Genomic DNA, 15,492 nt, shown 5'->3' with positions numbered 1-15,492 from the left:
TCCGGTTGGTAAATTCAGTCCTGATCTTGTCTGAGCCCTTCTTCCTGAAACCCTTCCCTTGGGATCTGGAAGGCCACCATCCTTTTATTCTCCTCTCTCCTAACCACCTGTCCCCTTTTACAGTCGTCATCTTCTACCACGTGGGTTCTAGTCCTACTACAGGTTTTTCAAAATACAGGTTATATGGTCCTATTCCCCCAGCAGATACCTATTACTAAAGTTTCCCAGGTGATTCTAATGATGAGCCAAGGTCTCCCTGCTGGCTCCATAGGCACTGACAGTTCTCAGTGCTTGGTCAAAGTCTCTCTGCCCTCTTCTGTCTGCACTTTCCCCAGCTGTTTCTCCAACTCATTGAGCCTCAGGTACCATCCAAATGCAGACCGCTTTCGGATTGGCTTCTGTTACGTGAGTCTTCCTCCAAAGATGCATACCCAGATATAAACTCAGGATGCTTACAGGATCTCACACCCAGAATGGCAAAAACAATTCATCATCCTCCCTGATCCTCTAAAAGATGTTCCTCCTTTTTCCTATCAGCAAATGCCACCATTATACACCAGTTGTGCAAACCAGCAATCTGGGAGTCACCCTTGCCTCCCCTCCTTCATCCACCTCCAGGCTGTAACCCACGGCAGCCTTCCTCTGTCTCTCAGGTTCCCACATCACCTTACTTGTCTCCCCACTTCCACCTCCAGTCCCTCCAACCCAGTCACCATTGGCGGTGCCCGGTGGCCTCTTTGACAACGCAAATATCCATATTTAGATCATGCCCTCTACTTGAACCCCTTCAGTGGCTTCTTGTGTCTCCTAGAAAGAAGTTCAGTGTCCATAACATGGTTCCAAAGATCTTCGGAGACCTGCCCATCCATCTCTCCAGCCTTGCCTCTTGCTCAGCTCTCCACATTTCAGTTCGGTTTTCTTTTTTTTAAAGATTATTTATCTATCTATCTATCTATCTATCTACTTATTTATTTATTTATTTATTTGAGAGAGAGAGAGAAACAGCATGAGAGGGGAGAAGCAGGATTCCCTCCTGAGCAGGAAACCCGATATGGGGCTCGATCCCAGGGCTCTGGGATCATGACGCGAACTGAAGGCAGACGCCTAACCAACTGAGCCCCCCAGGCGCCCTCCAGTTCAGTTTTCACTTCGGTCCCTTCCACAGGCCCACTAGGCTCCCTCCTCCCTCATGGCCTTGACACAGATCGCTCCTGCTCGGGCCTGGAAGCCGCTTTTCTCCCCCAGCGGCCCACCTCTGTCTCATTGACTCCCACCCACCCTTCCTATCTTGGCTGACAGGCGATTTTTTCTCAGCCTCCCCTACCCCTCCGTTCTGGTTAAAACCGCTTGTTCGCGTTTCTTTCAGCGTCGGTCGTCTAGGACGCGTCGACTGCGCATTCCATGCCGGGCGCTGAGGACGGAGACAAGGACATACGCAGGAAGAGAGACATTCGACTGGTCTTCTCGGCTGAACATAAAGCCCCTGTGGGCAGTTGCCAGAGTCCTGGAGCACTGGGTGGCAGAGCACCGACAGAGGGTGACCGCAGGGAGAGTGAGCGGAAGGTGGGAGGATGGCCACGGGAGGGAGCGGAGGCCGTGGGCTGGGCAGAATCCTCGCCGGCGTGCGCCTCCCCCCTCGGCAGCGCCTCCCCCCCCCCCCCTCCCCCCCCCCCCCCAGCGCGGGCTGGGCCGCGAGGGCACGTGCAGGGACGCCGCACATCAGCGGCGTGTGTAGCTCGCGCTCGCGTGCCTGTTGCTGGACACGGATGAACACCGACGAGCCACGTTCTGCTGGCCTGCGCCTTGAGGCAGGGCCTTCCCCAAGTCCCCTCCCTGGCTGTTCCTGAGACCTTGCGGGGCGCCGCTCACCTCCGCTGCGGTATGACACTTCTCCAGTACTCCCTGTCCGGCCTCCTTGCTGGCACCTGCGGCTCCTGTGTCCCTCTCCCGTGCCACACTTCCTTTGGGAAGAGCTGCTGGAGCCTCCCCTGGACGGCTGATGGCCTCCCTGGGGCCCGCCACTTAAGCAGCCTCAGCCGGAGTCTTGCTCCCTGTTAACGACTTAATGATTAAAAATGAATAATATACTTGTTAAGCTCTCCCATGTCGTTTGATACACAAATGTTACCATCTCGAAAATCTCGGGAAACAAGGCGGACACCTGGGATCACGCTACTGGATGGAAGACACACTGCGCATCTTCCCTTGGTAACTTGTGTCAAGTGTGATTCGTCACTGCTCACCGTGTAAACCGTGGCTGCTCCAGTCCATGCGGGCCTCCTTGGTGATGTGAAGAAACTCTGAAGCTACAGTCAAGACCCTCAAGCTCCCCACCTCACAGCCGCCGCAAGACGCGGCACAGTGTGCAGTGCATTTTCTGAACTGTGGGGCCGCGTTTCCTCCATCACAGATCGGCCGACATGGTGTGGTAAGTGCCTGTGAGTTGTAGGCACATTTGGGCAGAGACAGTTTCTTCTTCGTCACTGTATTTTGAGCCTTAGGCCCTCGGGGATGATCTGCTGAGTGCCTCATTATTTAAACAATCATTGTCTAGAAGGAGAGAGCCAGGGCAGTGAGGGCTGGGAGGGAGGGAGCTCTGTTCACATAGTTATTTGCTTATTTTTCCCCTGACGGTTGCATGGAAATATTTCAAAGCAGGAAAAAATGAGTAATTGAGAAGAGGCCTGACGCCAACCTTTGCAGGGTCCGGGGCAAGAATACACCTGGAGGCCTACATACCGTATTATCTTGAGATTTCAATGTACAAATCAAGCTACTAGACTGTAGGACAGAATGCATTCAACCCTTCTGTCTTGGCAAACATACCTTCCTAACTCAGAAGGCCAGAGTTGGATGTAGTATTCTCAGAGTGCTGGGAGTTCTGCTCCAGATGTGGTCACATGGGGAGGGTCGTTCCAATGGCTGACCTGCCCCTTTCAGCCCTTGCTCCACTGGGCACCCTGAGGCATCGTGTACACCCATGTGGAAACCCCAACCCAGACATTCAACGTCATCCATCTTCTCCCCCACCCTCATAAACAGCTTCCTCTTTACCATACCTTGGGCCTGGGGTTATACACAATGGGCCCAGGGGAAGGCCCACAGGGCCATTTGGGCAGGAGATAATGGGGTCCCCAGCACCCAGAGCATGTTCTACAAGAGGGGCGGTGTGGACCCAGGTGGGCACATATCCCTGTCTGCATAGATTCCTTGCTCGGTGCACAAGTGCGGTGCAGGGACTCACCCTTACTGAGGTCCCAGTCCTGAGAAGGTATCAAAGAAGGAGCTCGAGTCACGAGAAAGCTGGGAAAGGAAGAGGCCAATGAGGTGGAGACCCATTTCTGGAGATGGTGACAGGAAGTTACTGTGATTTCCATCTCTCAGCCCGGGTTTTCTCAGTGAAGGGGAGGTAGTGTCACCTTCTAGGTGACGGGACAGGGGCAGAGGCTTGGGAAGAGTCATAGGAGACTTCGGAGAGGCCGGTGTTTACCAGTTTCGTGAGAAACTTGCTGGCAGTGCCGAGGGCCAGCCACGGCTACCTGCATCCCCACGGGCAGGTCGGCCACAGCACCCCCCCCCCCAGGATACACCTTTAACATCACCACTGTGTGAAGGGCAACCCTTTGACTCAGGTTTTGTGCTTCTTGCACAGCCACACCTGGCGGACCGAGGCTCACACAGTTCCTCTCCAGAGTGTGACCTCAGCAGTTAATATTGCTTTGCAAACTCTGAATGAGAGAAAATAGTTTCAAGGGCCCGTATGGTTGCTGGACTTACTTCTTAAGTCCAGGCTTCTTATGTAAACACTAATTTAACATTACAAATATGGCCCTAAAAGGCTGACAAAGATTTTCTTAAATAGTGGGGTGCTGACCTTTAATTCTGAGTCCCAGGATCACGCTCCGAGGATAGTATTTTCCTTGTCCATGTAACCCACCCTAGTGAACATCGCCCCTCTGAGCACTGGTCCTTCCCTCCTCTCTCAACAGAGGTCCTACCCATTACTTAAAATGAATTATTATTTTAACACTCTGTGCATACCATAGAGAAAGAAAACAATTGTAATTACTATAATTCTCCCATCTCTGAGATTCCCTCCCTATTTTGCTCTCCCTAAACCTCAAATTTGCTAATCCCCACGCTATGACAACACCTGCCTGCTTAAATTGTCAGCCTGCTTCGATTTTTCCCACCATGGTTCCTAACTCTGCTGCCATGTTGTTGATTTGTGTTTGTTTTTGTTCACCTGTGACACTGTGTTTCCACCAGCTGTACTTGCACTTTGAGAAAGTACTGGAAAAAGTCAGTCCAAAAAGCCCTGGGGACAGTTGCCTTGTGGAATAAGACAGAGATGGCATGGAGGCTCGGAGATGTTCATTTTCTAAGCTAAAAAAAAAATCCTGCAAATACTCTGAGAAGCTGAGACTTCCTTCATGGTGCCCTTCACTCCATGTCCTCACAAGACGTTGCTCCTGCCCCAAGGCAGGTGAACCAACCAGTCTGGTTCCCAGAGCGTGCCTCAGCCCTGGGAACAGGGGGCAGGGCCAGAAGAGGGCCTGGCCAGCCAAGGGAGGGCCACCTATTCTGAGCAAAAGGCTAGTGTCAGCCACCTTCTTCTCTAGTAGTACAGTGGAGAGGACCAGAGGCCTGTGGGCCCATCCCCCTTCCCCTCCACCTCCCACTCCCACGCTTTGTCCAGGGAAGCCAGGCTTGTGTCAAAGAGCAAGAAATGGAACCTGTGATTGTGCTCTCAGTTTCTTAGAAAACCATTCATTCTATAAAGTCTCAAACTACTTATGGGGCATCTGGGTGGCTTAGTTGGTTAAGCGTCTCTCTTTGGCTCGGGTCATGATCTTGGGGTCCTGGGATGGAGCTCCGCCCTGCCCCGCATTGGGCTCCTTGCTCAGTGGAGAGTTGGCTTGTCCCTCCCTCTGCCCTTTCCTCCGCTAGTTCTCTCTCTTCTCTCAAATAAATAAAAATCTTTTTTAAAAAAGTCTCCAACTACTTCTGATGCCCTATGACTGATCTCCATCTTTCCTTTAACTCTCACTGGGGCATTTGGATGGGTTCTGACCAAGCCCAGCTGCCCTGTCCTCTATCCCACATCTCTCAGGGCTCTTGGAGGGCCACCTCCCCAGCCCCCCAGCCCCCCGGCCTGGCTTCATTCCTGCATGGCTCCTTTCAGCCCAATCCCTGGACCTGTGTGCAGAGGTGGCTTTTGGCCTCTTACCTTAGCAACTCCCCGACTCTTGTGGAGCTCTTTTTGAAATGTTCTATTTGGTTCCACCCACATGCCCTAAGAATCTGAACTTTTCATAAGGACCGGGAATCATCAGTGAATTAAACATCTGAACATTTGTACTCTGCTCTAATACAAGCAAGTTCTCATGAGCTGTAACTGGTGTGTGAGGTGGGGCGTCTGGGTGGCTCAGTCAGTTAAGCATCTGACTCTTGATTTCAGCGGAGCTCATGATCTCAGGGTTGTGAGATCGAGCCCAGTATCGGGCTCCACTCTGGGTGTGGAGCCTGCTTAAGATTCTCTCTCTCCTTCTTCCCCTTAACCCATCACACTCTTTCTCTCTCTCTCTCAAATAAATCTTTAACAAAAACCCCAAACTGGTGTATGATGCATTTTCCATATACTAAATGGCCCTGCACCAATGTGCAATTTGAGTTCTTGCCTTCTGATTTTCATTTCTGCCATTAAAGAGTTGGCTTCAGACATCTCTCCCAGCACATCATATACTTAGAATATTTTCTGTTTCTAATATGCTGTGGACTAAAGTGATGGATCCACAAAGGTATTAGAAGTATGTCTAAAATCATTACAGTTGTCTGTGAATGAGGCCCTGGTGGGGCCAGAGTGGGCATCCAGGGCATGTGCTTCCATGTGTGGACTTTGGAAGATTCAGTCTGACTGATTAAGGACTTTAAGTCTTGTAGCTTTAGGGCCTCAGTTTCCTTATCTGTAAAATAAATTCACTGATCTTGTTTACCTAAGTTTTCAGACATTTAAAAAATATTTTATTAAAGCATAATTCACACACAAAAAGTATAAGAATCATTAAGTGTCCAGTCAGATGAATTTTTACAAGGTAAGCACATTGGTAATCCAGGACAAGAGACAGAACATGATTGGCACCTTAAAAGCCCCTGTTTTTGTTTGTATGTTTGTTTTGTTTGGTTTTGTTTTAAAGGTTTTTATTTATTTGACAGAGAGAGAGAGAGCAAGCATGAGCAGGGAGAGGGGCAGAAGGAGAGGGAGAAGCAGACTCCCCACTGAGCAGGGAGCCCGGCGTGAGGCTCCATCCCAGAACCCAGGGATCCTGACCTGAGCCGAAGGCAGCCGCTTAACGACTGAGCCCCCCAGATGTCCCAAAAGCCCTCATTTTATGCCCATTGCCAATCTCTTCTCCTCCCCAGTGGTTACCACTGTCCTGGCTCCTAACACCAGAGCTTCGCCCTGAAGTTCTTGTAAATGCAGTCATGCACACTGTATTTCTGTTGGGTCTCTCTTCTTCGGTGACATTCACCTTTGTGCCCTGTAGCAGTGCTCTGTTCTCATTGCTGTATGGTTCCCCATGGTGAGAACGTACCACCCGTATTCATTCTGCTGCTGGATCTTCAGCTTGTCTCAGGGCCCTTGGAAGCTGCTATGAATATTGTACATATCTTTTGGTGCACGTATGTACACATTTCTTTCGGATTATACCAGGAATGGAACTGTGGGATCCTAGGGTATGGCTTAGTAGATACTGCCAAATAGTTTTGGTAAGTGATGGTACCAATTTACTTTCCCACCAGCAGCAAGGGAGAGTTCTAATTATTTCAAATGATCGAGAAATTTTTTTATTGAACTTGGTAATATAACTATGTTTGTCAAATAAATGTCATTAGCAAGGCAACAATGCCATTAGCATGGCAACAATCACACCCAAGTGAGACCTCAGGTGAAGCATGCAGGTGTTCTGGTCCATGACGTCCTCACTTTGAAGCAGTACTGATTTAAGACCACTTTCATCTATAAACGTCTTGGCCATTTTATGAAATTCCATGAGTTGAGGTTGGACCTATGCCACTTAAAAATGTGTATATAATGTTTCATGGTGTTCATATGACCATATCCACACTGCTATTTGAGGAGAGGTCCTTTGTTCACATTTTTTCTGGCATCTTCCTGGGCCAAGCCCAGGACCAGCTCTGGATGGATGCTAAACCACAGACTCAGACGTGTGTGCCATGGACACACGGCTTCAAATGCAGGGCTTGAATTGGAGCAAGGACACTGACCAGCTGAAGGCTTAGGAAGGGCAGGTGGGAAATGACCGGGAGAAATTGGCAAGAGGAGTTCTTGCCCCAGAGTGGTGTTACTTCACTCAGGCAGCAGGGCTGAGCCGGCAGAACAGTCAGAGTCCAGAAGGAACCAAGGGCAAGGTGGTGCTCGGGTCACTGTGGGCCAGCCACTTCACTGCTTGGCAGCACACACCCCCAACGTCCTGTATGGCTGGGCAGGGCAGGTGGCTGCCACCACCTCCACCAGCCTCCTGCTTGCCATGCCCCCTGCATCAGGGTCTGGGCTGGGCCGTTGGGTGGATGAAGCCTGTGACCCAGGCTCAGACCCTAGCAGCAGGGGAGACTTGGAGAATGAGGATCTGGCACTTTCAGCTTTTGTCGAGGGACGGGGTTCCCAAACCCAGAAAGGGGTTCAGATGTGGGGCCACTAGGGCTATGGTTACTGAGGAGCTAAGGCAATTTCCAGTTGTGCGCTCCTTTTGGATTTTTTTTATCACAACTAAAGAATATCAAAACACTCTTATTCTTCGCTATTTTTGTAGTTAAAGCTCCCAAGATCCACACCTTAGACCAACTCCACCCCCAAAGGGCACAACTGTCACCTGTTTAGAAGTGACTGCAGCTCAAAACCATGCAAGGTCTGTAGGAGAACTGGCCAAACCAAGGGGCGCTTGGAACAAACCACTGCAAACCACTTCCCATTGTCTCCAGGGCAGAGCTGAACGGGAGGCCTGAGAGCAGATAGCCTCATTCCTGATCACAGTGGGAGAGCATTCATCTTCAGCCCTTTGAGTGTGATATCAAATAGATGCCATTTATCCAATTAAGGAAGTTCCCTTCTATTCCTAGTTTGCTGAGAATTTTTAGTCAGGAATGGAAGTAAGGTTTCTATCAAATGCTTGTTCTACATCTATTAAGGACATCATACAGTATTTTTTGGTCTTTAATATGGATAATTAGATTGAGTGGTTTTTGAATGTTTAATCAACCCTGAATTCTTGGGTTAAATTCCACTTAATTATGAGGCAATATCCTTTCAGTATATTGTTGGATTCAATTTGCTAAATGTTGTTAAGAATTTTTACATCTATGCTCATGGGGGATATTCATCTGTAGTTTCTTTTCTTGTATTCTTGCCTGGTTTCAGTATTAGGGTAATGCTGGCCTCATCGATTGGGCTTGGAATATTCCCTTCACTTCAGTTTTCTGGAAGACCTGTGTATTGTTTCTTCCACAAATATTTTGTTGAATTCACCAGTGAAGAAGCTATCTGTGGCTGTTTGAAGGCCCCTTAGTTGTGATTTTTTTAAAAATTATAAACCAAGAAATTTCAACGACTGACAATCCCAATTGCTATTGTTAGCATCAGCGTCCTCACTGGCAACAGGTAGTGTCATTATTGTTGATCATCCCCACTAGCTTCTGGGAGGAATGGGGCTGGCCTCTGAATGATGTCCAGGTGGTGCCTCGTGGGGCTGAATTCACAAAAAGTGTCTTTCTCGTGTGACCCAAATATTTCAGAAACCAATGGCTTCTGAGAGTTAGTACTAACTATTTCAGATGGCGTAGTGATGTTTCCAGATCCTGCAGATCCTGACCCCTCAGCCAGGCCTATGCTCAGTGTACTTGGTTTGCATTCCTTCCTCTGAGTCCGTGGTCCCACTGCCCGCACCCCTCCAATGGCATATTCTTTCTCTTGCACTGTTCACATTCTCTCCATCCTTCCAGGCCCAACTGGCATCTTTCCCAACTTCTTGAGAACCTGTCAACACCACACTGGCCTTTCTCTGAACTCTTGTCACACTGACAGCCAGAACGACGCAATTAAGTCTTTTATTAAATTCTGCCTTGTGTTATTTTCTCATCCCTCCATGTTGCTCTCTAACTAGATTATAAACTACTTGTCTTATATTGCCTCAGAACACCTGAGAAGAGGTTGACTGATTTAAGCCTAGACCTTGTAGCGTATGGCATAGGAATTTATAATTTCACAATTACCTGCACATTCAGCAGCCACTCCCCTAAAAAACAAACATCAGGGAGAATATCTTCTCAAATACAATTTTCTCTCATAAATGATGGCCTATGTTGTATCTCAGATCTGCATACCTTCTAAACATTTTGCTTGGTTTTCCTCTTGGCAAATTAACTGACCTGATTTTTTAATAAAAACTCCCGGCACATGTATGAGAAAAGATAGTACCCCAAACCTAAGGCATTTTTGCCTGCATTTCATCACACTCACCATGAAGTGGAGGGAGCAAGTCTCATGTTCACCTGACCCAGGGCCCATTTTTCCAGCCCTGACACTGTCATACTTCCTCGGTGCTTGGTCTCAGCACTCATTCCTTGGGCCCCCATGACCTTGGCCTGGAAGTCCGCCAGGGTCCAAATCAGATATATTTTCAAGTGAATGCTATGCACTTCCACTCCCAAGCAGAATTAAATGCTTGAGGGTTGTTTCTAAAACCACACTTTTCTTTGCTTCATCACATATTATTTTTTAAAAAATCTTTAGAACTCTTTAATAAAGTATGTCTTCATTTCAAAAATAAAGAGGGAGTTGAAAGTCATTTCCATCGTCGGACAGTTGGTCAGTATTTCAAAGTGCAGTGAGCGTTTGTTCTGATGGCCCCAAACCAACCTATCAGCAGTTGTTAAAGTAAACACATTTACCACCCAAACCCACAGTCTCAAAATATCATCTCCCTGTTTTCTAGTTCTCCATTTTTTCTGGCCCCTGCTTCTCTCTGTAGATAATCTTGATGTCTTTTTTAATCTGGTCGTGGTCCTGCCTTGGCCCAGGTCTCCTGGCTGTTTGGTTTCTCTTCCCTTATCCTGCCTTTCCCTGTGGCCTTCCTCGCCCTTTGGCTGTTGTCATAACTTGGGCTGGCTCAGCATTAGGTCACACCACATCTTGACCATCAGGAGTCAAAAAGGAGAGCAAGTCTTAGAAACCTTCCTGGCCACAGAGCCCAGCCCTAGTGAGGTACTGGGGAAGACTCCATGTTTTCACTTCTTGCTCCAGAGAAAGCTGGATCAGTCATGTGCCTTTAAAGTTTCCCCTTCTTATCTAATATCTGCAGATTAACTGTTAGCCTAGGACTGAGTAACAGACAGCAAGTGTCTTGAACCCCCCTCATCCTGAATGTCAGAGGCACTTAGGCTCATACACACCCCCAGCTCTGGTGGGTACCCAGATCACAGGGCTCATTAACTGACATTATGATCATTGTGGATTTTATGTGATTATATTTTTGTTTCTATTACATTACAAACGATTTGGGTGATAAAATAATACTTTAGCCTTAAAAGTCCAAAGTTGCATTTTTACAACTCTTCAGTTTACCATACATTCAGGTTTTAATTCCTCTTTAGATGTCATTTCCTTTATATTTTATACACCTGAAGAGAGGTCACTCAATTCTCAACTCCAGATATATCTCTCTAAAATTGGAAAATCTTCCTCTGACAAATGATCTTCCAGATCTATCTTCTGCTCTTCCTCCTGCTTTCTACCCGAGGGCTGCCCCAGATGGACATACCAAGTTCTCCCTCATTCTCTGGTGCTCATGTGAGTTCAGCCAATGGGGAGCCTCGGCAGGAGATGGGCTGGGAAGAGTGGGGTCAGGGTATTTATTTCCCTAGCTCCCTCTGGGCAAGGTCACTTTGAGTAAGCTGTATCTCTCAGCCAGAGGATCCAGTTCCTCTCGAGGAAGCCATCTCTATGCCTCTTCTCTTCTCCTGTCAGGTTTCCATAACATTTCTGGGGAGCCACACTCTTCTATGTGGTTTCCTGACACCCAACCCACCTTTCTAAACTGTTCCTGCATCAATTTCCTGCTGATAGACTTTGAAAAGTGTTTGAAATCCCCATTTAGAAATAATGTCAGATTGAAAAAATGTCTTACCACATTTGGGTGTACGTGTCTTGAAGTAATCTCATAACAAAGGAAAGCAACCAACTCAAATGGGAGCACAGTTGAAAAATCCTTTGATTTTACTCGAGGCAGTTGCATCTCAAATATATCACTTATTTAATGCAGCGGTCCCATAATGATAGTAACTCCGTGTCCTGTAACTGCAAATCCTGTATTGGGATTGATTAAAGTATTTTTTTCTCTTTCCTATTTTATTTTTTTATGGAGGTATAATTGCATATAACATCACATTAGTTTTAAGCATATGACATAATGACTCAATATTTGAATGTATTATGAAATGATCACTCCAGTAAGTCTAGTTAATATCTGTCACCATCTGTAGTTATAAAACTTTTTTTCTCATGATGAGAACTTTTAAGATCTATTCTCTTAGCAACTTTCAAACATGCTACACAGTATTATTAACTATAGTCATCATGCTGTGCTTTACATCCCCGTGACTTATTTATTTTATAACTGGAACTTTATACCTTTTGACTCCCTTTACCCATTTTGCCTAAATCTCACCCTCTGCTTCCTGCAACCACCCATCTATTCTCTGGATCTACAAGTTCAATTTTGGGGCTTGTGGTTTTTGGGGGTTTTTTTTGGTTTGGTTTTGTTTTAGATTCAAAAAGTAATATCATATGGTATTTGCTTTTCTCTGTCTGACTTATTTCACTTAGCATACTACCTTCAAGGTCCATCCATGTTATCGAAAATGGCAACATTTCCTTCTTTTTGTGGCTGAATAATATTCATGGGTGTGTGTGTGTGTGTGTGTGTGTGTGTGTGTGTGTGTGTGTATACGTACACACCACATTTTCTTTTCCCATTCGTCCACTGATGGATGGATTATTTCCATATCTTGGCTGTTGTAAATAATGCTATAATAAACGTGGGGATGTATATATCTTTTCAAGATAGTATTTTTGTTTTCTTCAGATAAATATCCAGAAGTAGAATTGCTGGATCGTAGGATAGTTCTATTGTTCATTTTTTAAGGAACCTCCAGACAGTTTTCCACAGTGGCTGCACCGGTTTACATTCCCACCAACAGTGCACGAGTTTCTGGTCTCTCCGCATCCTTGCCAACACTTGTTTTTCTCATCTCTTTGGTAATAGCCATTCTGACAGGTGTACGGTGAGGACTTGTGGTTTTGATTTGCATTTCCCTGATGCTGAGTCATGCTGAGCACCTTTTCATGTACCTGTTTGCCATCTGTATGTCTTCTTTGGAAAACTGTCTATTGAGATCCTCTACCCATTTTTTAATTGGATTATATGCTATGTGTCTATTGAGATCTCTGCCCTTTTTTAAATTGGATTATATGCTATGTGAGTTCTTTATATATTTTGCATATTAACCCCTTAACGGATATATATGATTTACAAACATTTTCTCCCATTCCATAGGTTGCCTTTTCATTTTGTTGATGTGGATGCAAGGGCAATCTGGCTGGGACATCTGTCACCCCATTGGTCACCAGGGTTGATTTGGTTGATCTGGCTGGCTGGGCAGGTGTGCCCTTCCTCCCTCACCCCTCCATGTGTCCCTCCTGAAGAGGGACTTTCCCTGAGAGAGGAGGGTCATTCTTGGGTCAAGGGTATACAAGTAGTGGTGATCCTCTGTTACAACCTCCAAACAAGCCCACAAGGTCCATTTTGTTAATGGTTTCCTTTGATGTGGTCCCACTTGTTCATTTTTGCTTTTATTGCCTTTGCTTTTGCTGTCAAATCCAAAAAATCATTGCCAAGAACAATGTCAAGGAGCATATTGCCCATATTTTCTTCTAGGAGTTTTATGGTTTCAGGTCTTAGGCTCAAGTCTTTCATTCATTTTGAGTTTATTTTTGTGTATGGTGTAAGAAAGTGGTCCAATTTCATTATTTTGCATGTGGCTGTCCAGTTTCCCCAGCGCCATTTATTGAAGAGACTGCCCTTTCCCCATTGTAGATTCTTGCCTCCTTTGTCATAAATTAATTGGCTGTATATGCATGGGTTTATTTCTGGGCCGTCTGTTGTGTTTATTGATCTATGTATCTGTTTTTATGCCAATACCATACAGTTTTGATTACTGAAGCTTTATAATATAGTTTGAAATTAGGAAGTGTGATGCCTCCAGCTTTTTCTTTCTCAAGATTGCTTCAGCTATTCAGTGTCTTTTAATTAAAGTCTTAAGATTGTAAAATTACTATAAAAGGAGTAAATACAGTTAAAATTGTTTTGAAACGTGTTTTAAATGGCATCTGAAATTTGGAATGGGAATCTTAAAAATTGGAATCTAGGGCACCTGGGTGGCTCAGTTGGTTAAGCGACTGCCTTCGGCTCAGGTCATGATCCTGGAGTCCCGGGATTGAGTCCCACATTGGGCTCCCTGCTCAGCAGGGGGTCTGCTTCTCCCTCTGACCTTCTTCCCTCTCGTGCTCTCTGTCTCTCATTCTCTCTCTCAAATAAATAAATAAAATCTTAAAAAAAAAAATGGTATCTAAACTTTTTTCCTCTTTCTCCATGAAGGGTAAAGGGAAGTCAAGTTGTGATTTTATGCCACCAGTAGAAACAACTCCATTCCACTCTGCTCAGCCGGTTGGTGTGTAGGGGACGGCAAGATTCAGCCTGAGAACCAAGCCTGCCAAAGTCCTCAGGCATTCAATGTCCTCGGCATATCCTGCAGGCCAGGACCTGTGCCCGACATGTCACATGCATTTTCATCCATCCTCTGCTCAGTCTTTTGGAGGGGACTTGTAGCCCCATGTATCCACTGGGTCTCTCCCCCTCCCTTGTCCCTGGACCTGCTATGCTTTGGGTTTCTTAATTTCATGATGTCCCTGCAGGCTACAAAGGCAAAGAGACAACCAACCTCTCACTTGGAAGAAGACATGCAGGGGATGCCATTAATGACTCACACGGGCCTTCCTACAGGTCATCTCACCTGACCAAGGTCACCAAATTATGAACCAAGACTGCCCCATGATAGTGGGGTGACTCACTTCCTCCACATGCTGTGATATGCCTTGCAGAAATCAGATGTTGCATTTGTTTCGTCTCATGGAGGGAAAACAGGGAAAAGACGTGTGTTCCTTTCTCCCTTCCCACAGAGTGACATGTGACAGTTCAGGGAGCAAACAGGAAGTAGAATCTTATTGTCTATCATGGACACAGGCTTTGGGGTAGCTCTGGGGCTCCCACAGAAAATCGTGGTCATCCCACAGAAGTGCCTGTGAGGAACTGAGCTCCTTGCCCCTCCCAGATTCCCTGCCCACCCCACCCACCCAAGCCTCTGCCAGGCCAGGGTGTCTGAGGACATGTTAGCCCTTCTCCCACGGCAGGAATGCACCCTGCATGAAACTCAGCCAGGTTCAGTAGTTGTCAGTTGGCTGTACAGGCCGCTCTGACCACTTGGTTATTTCCTTGTGATTTGACCCTGTGTTCTACGACACTAAATTTTGGAGAGCCCTGCCCACCCCCCAATAGCATTATGGCAGGTGTTATTGTGTTAACATTACCTATGAGTCAGGCAGTTTCAGACAGTATCCCGATGAATGAGGAGCAAAGCTGAAGGTTCCAGCAGCCCCAGTGTTCCTTTGCCCCATCAGGTGGCAGCCTTTTGAGGCCTGCAATTGATTTCTGACCCCTCTCTCCCTGTCCTGGGTTCATGACCCCTTGCACACGAGATCCTCCATCAGGCCTCCTGAGCAGGCAACCCTTCTCAGCCAGGGTTCTCAGCCAGGGTTCCCACCCAGGTTCCCTTCTGTGTTTTACTGCCAGCAGAGTGCCCAGCAAGGCCCTCCAGAAGTGCTGGGAGCTGGACCTCAGCCCCTCAAGGATGCTCAGTGTGTAGAAAGAAGTATCATCTTCTCAGAGGCCACCAGGTCTAGTACCACAGAAAAAAAGACAATGCTGCTCCTATTGGTGTGGACCCAGTCTTTGCCCCAGGCTGCATTTTTGTGACTCGGGACTGAGGAGCATTTTGCTCTCCACCACCCACCTCTTCCCAAGGCTTGGCATCATATCTTTCATACACACACACACACACACACACACACACACACACACACACAAAATGCATGCACACATACACATCCATGCACAAAATACATGCCTACCTATACCCACATATCAGACATGCATTCATACACATATGCACACACATTACACATTATATGCACATGCTTACTCATACACCTTTGCATCCATAACACAGACACATACACACACACTGTCACACACGCATACATACACATATGCACACACAACCAGCCTTTAGCAGGGGCTC

The 15,492-nt window shown here is 46.8% G+C and overlaps 1 long non-coding RNA gene across 1 annotated transcript in view; it reads left to right on the top strand.

Moving 5' to 3' along the window:
• Window positions 1-15,492, top strand: part of LOC141373739 (uncharacterized) — a 55,140-nt gene that overhangs the window by 1,763 nt on the left and 37,885 nt on the right. The window contains exon 2 of the long non-coding RNA XR_012380042.1: window positions 1,367-2,428. This is a non-coding gene — a long non-coding RNA (uncharacterized lncRNA). The remainder of the gene's footprint in view (window positions 1-1,366; window positions 2,429-15,492) is intronic.

The sequence above is a fragment of the Callorhinus ursinus genome, unplaced genomic scaffold, assembly GCF_003265705.2.
Source record: "Callorhinus ursinus isolate GAN/ISIS: 27379988/994484 unplaced genomic scaffold, GSC_fseal_2.0 scaffold11, whole genome shotgun sequence".
NCBI classification, from domain to species: Eukaryota; Metazoa; Chordata; class Mammalia; order Carnivora; family Otariidae; genus Callorhinus; species Callorhinus ursinus.
The sequence above is the reverse complement of the archived record's forward strand: the minus strand, read 5'-3'. Positions and strand labels throughout refer to the sequence as shown.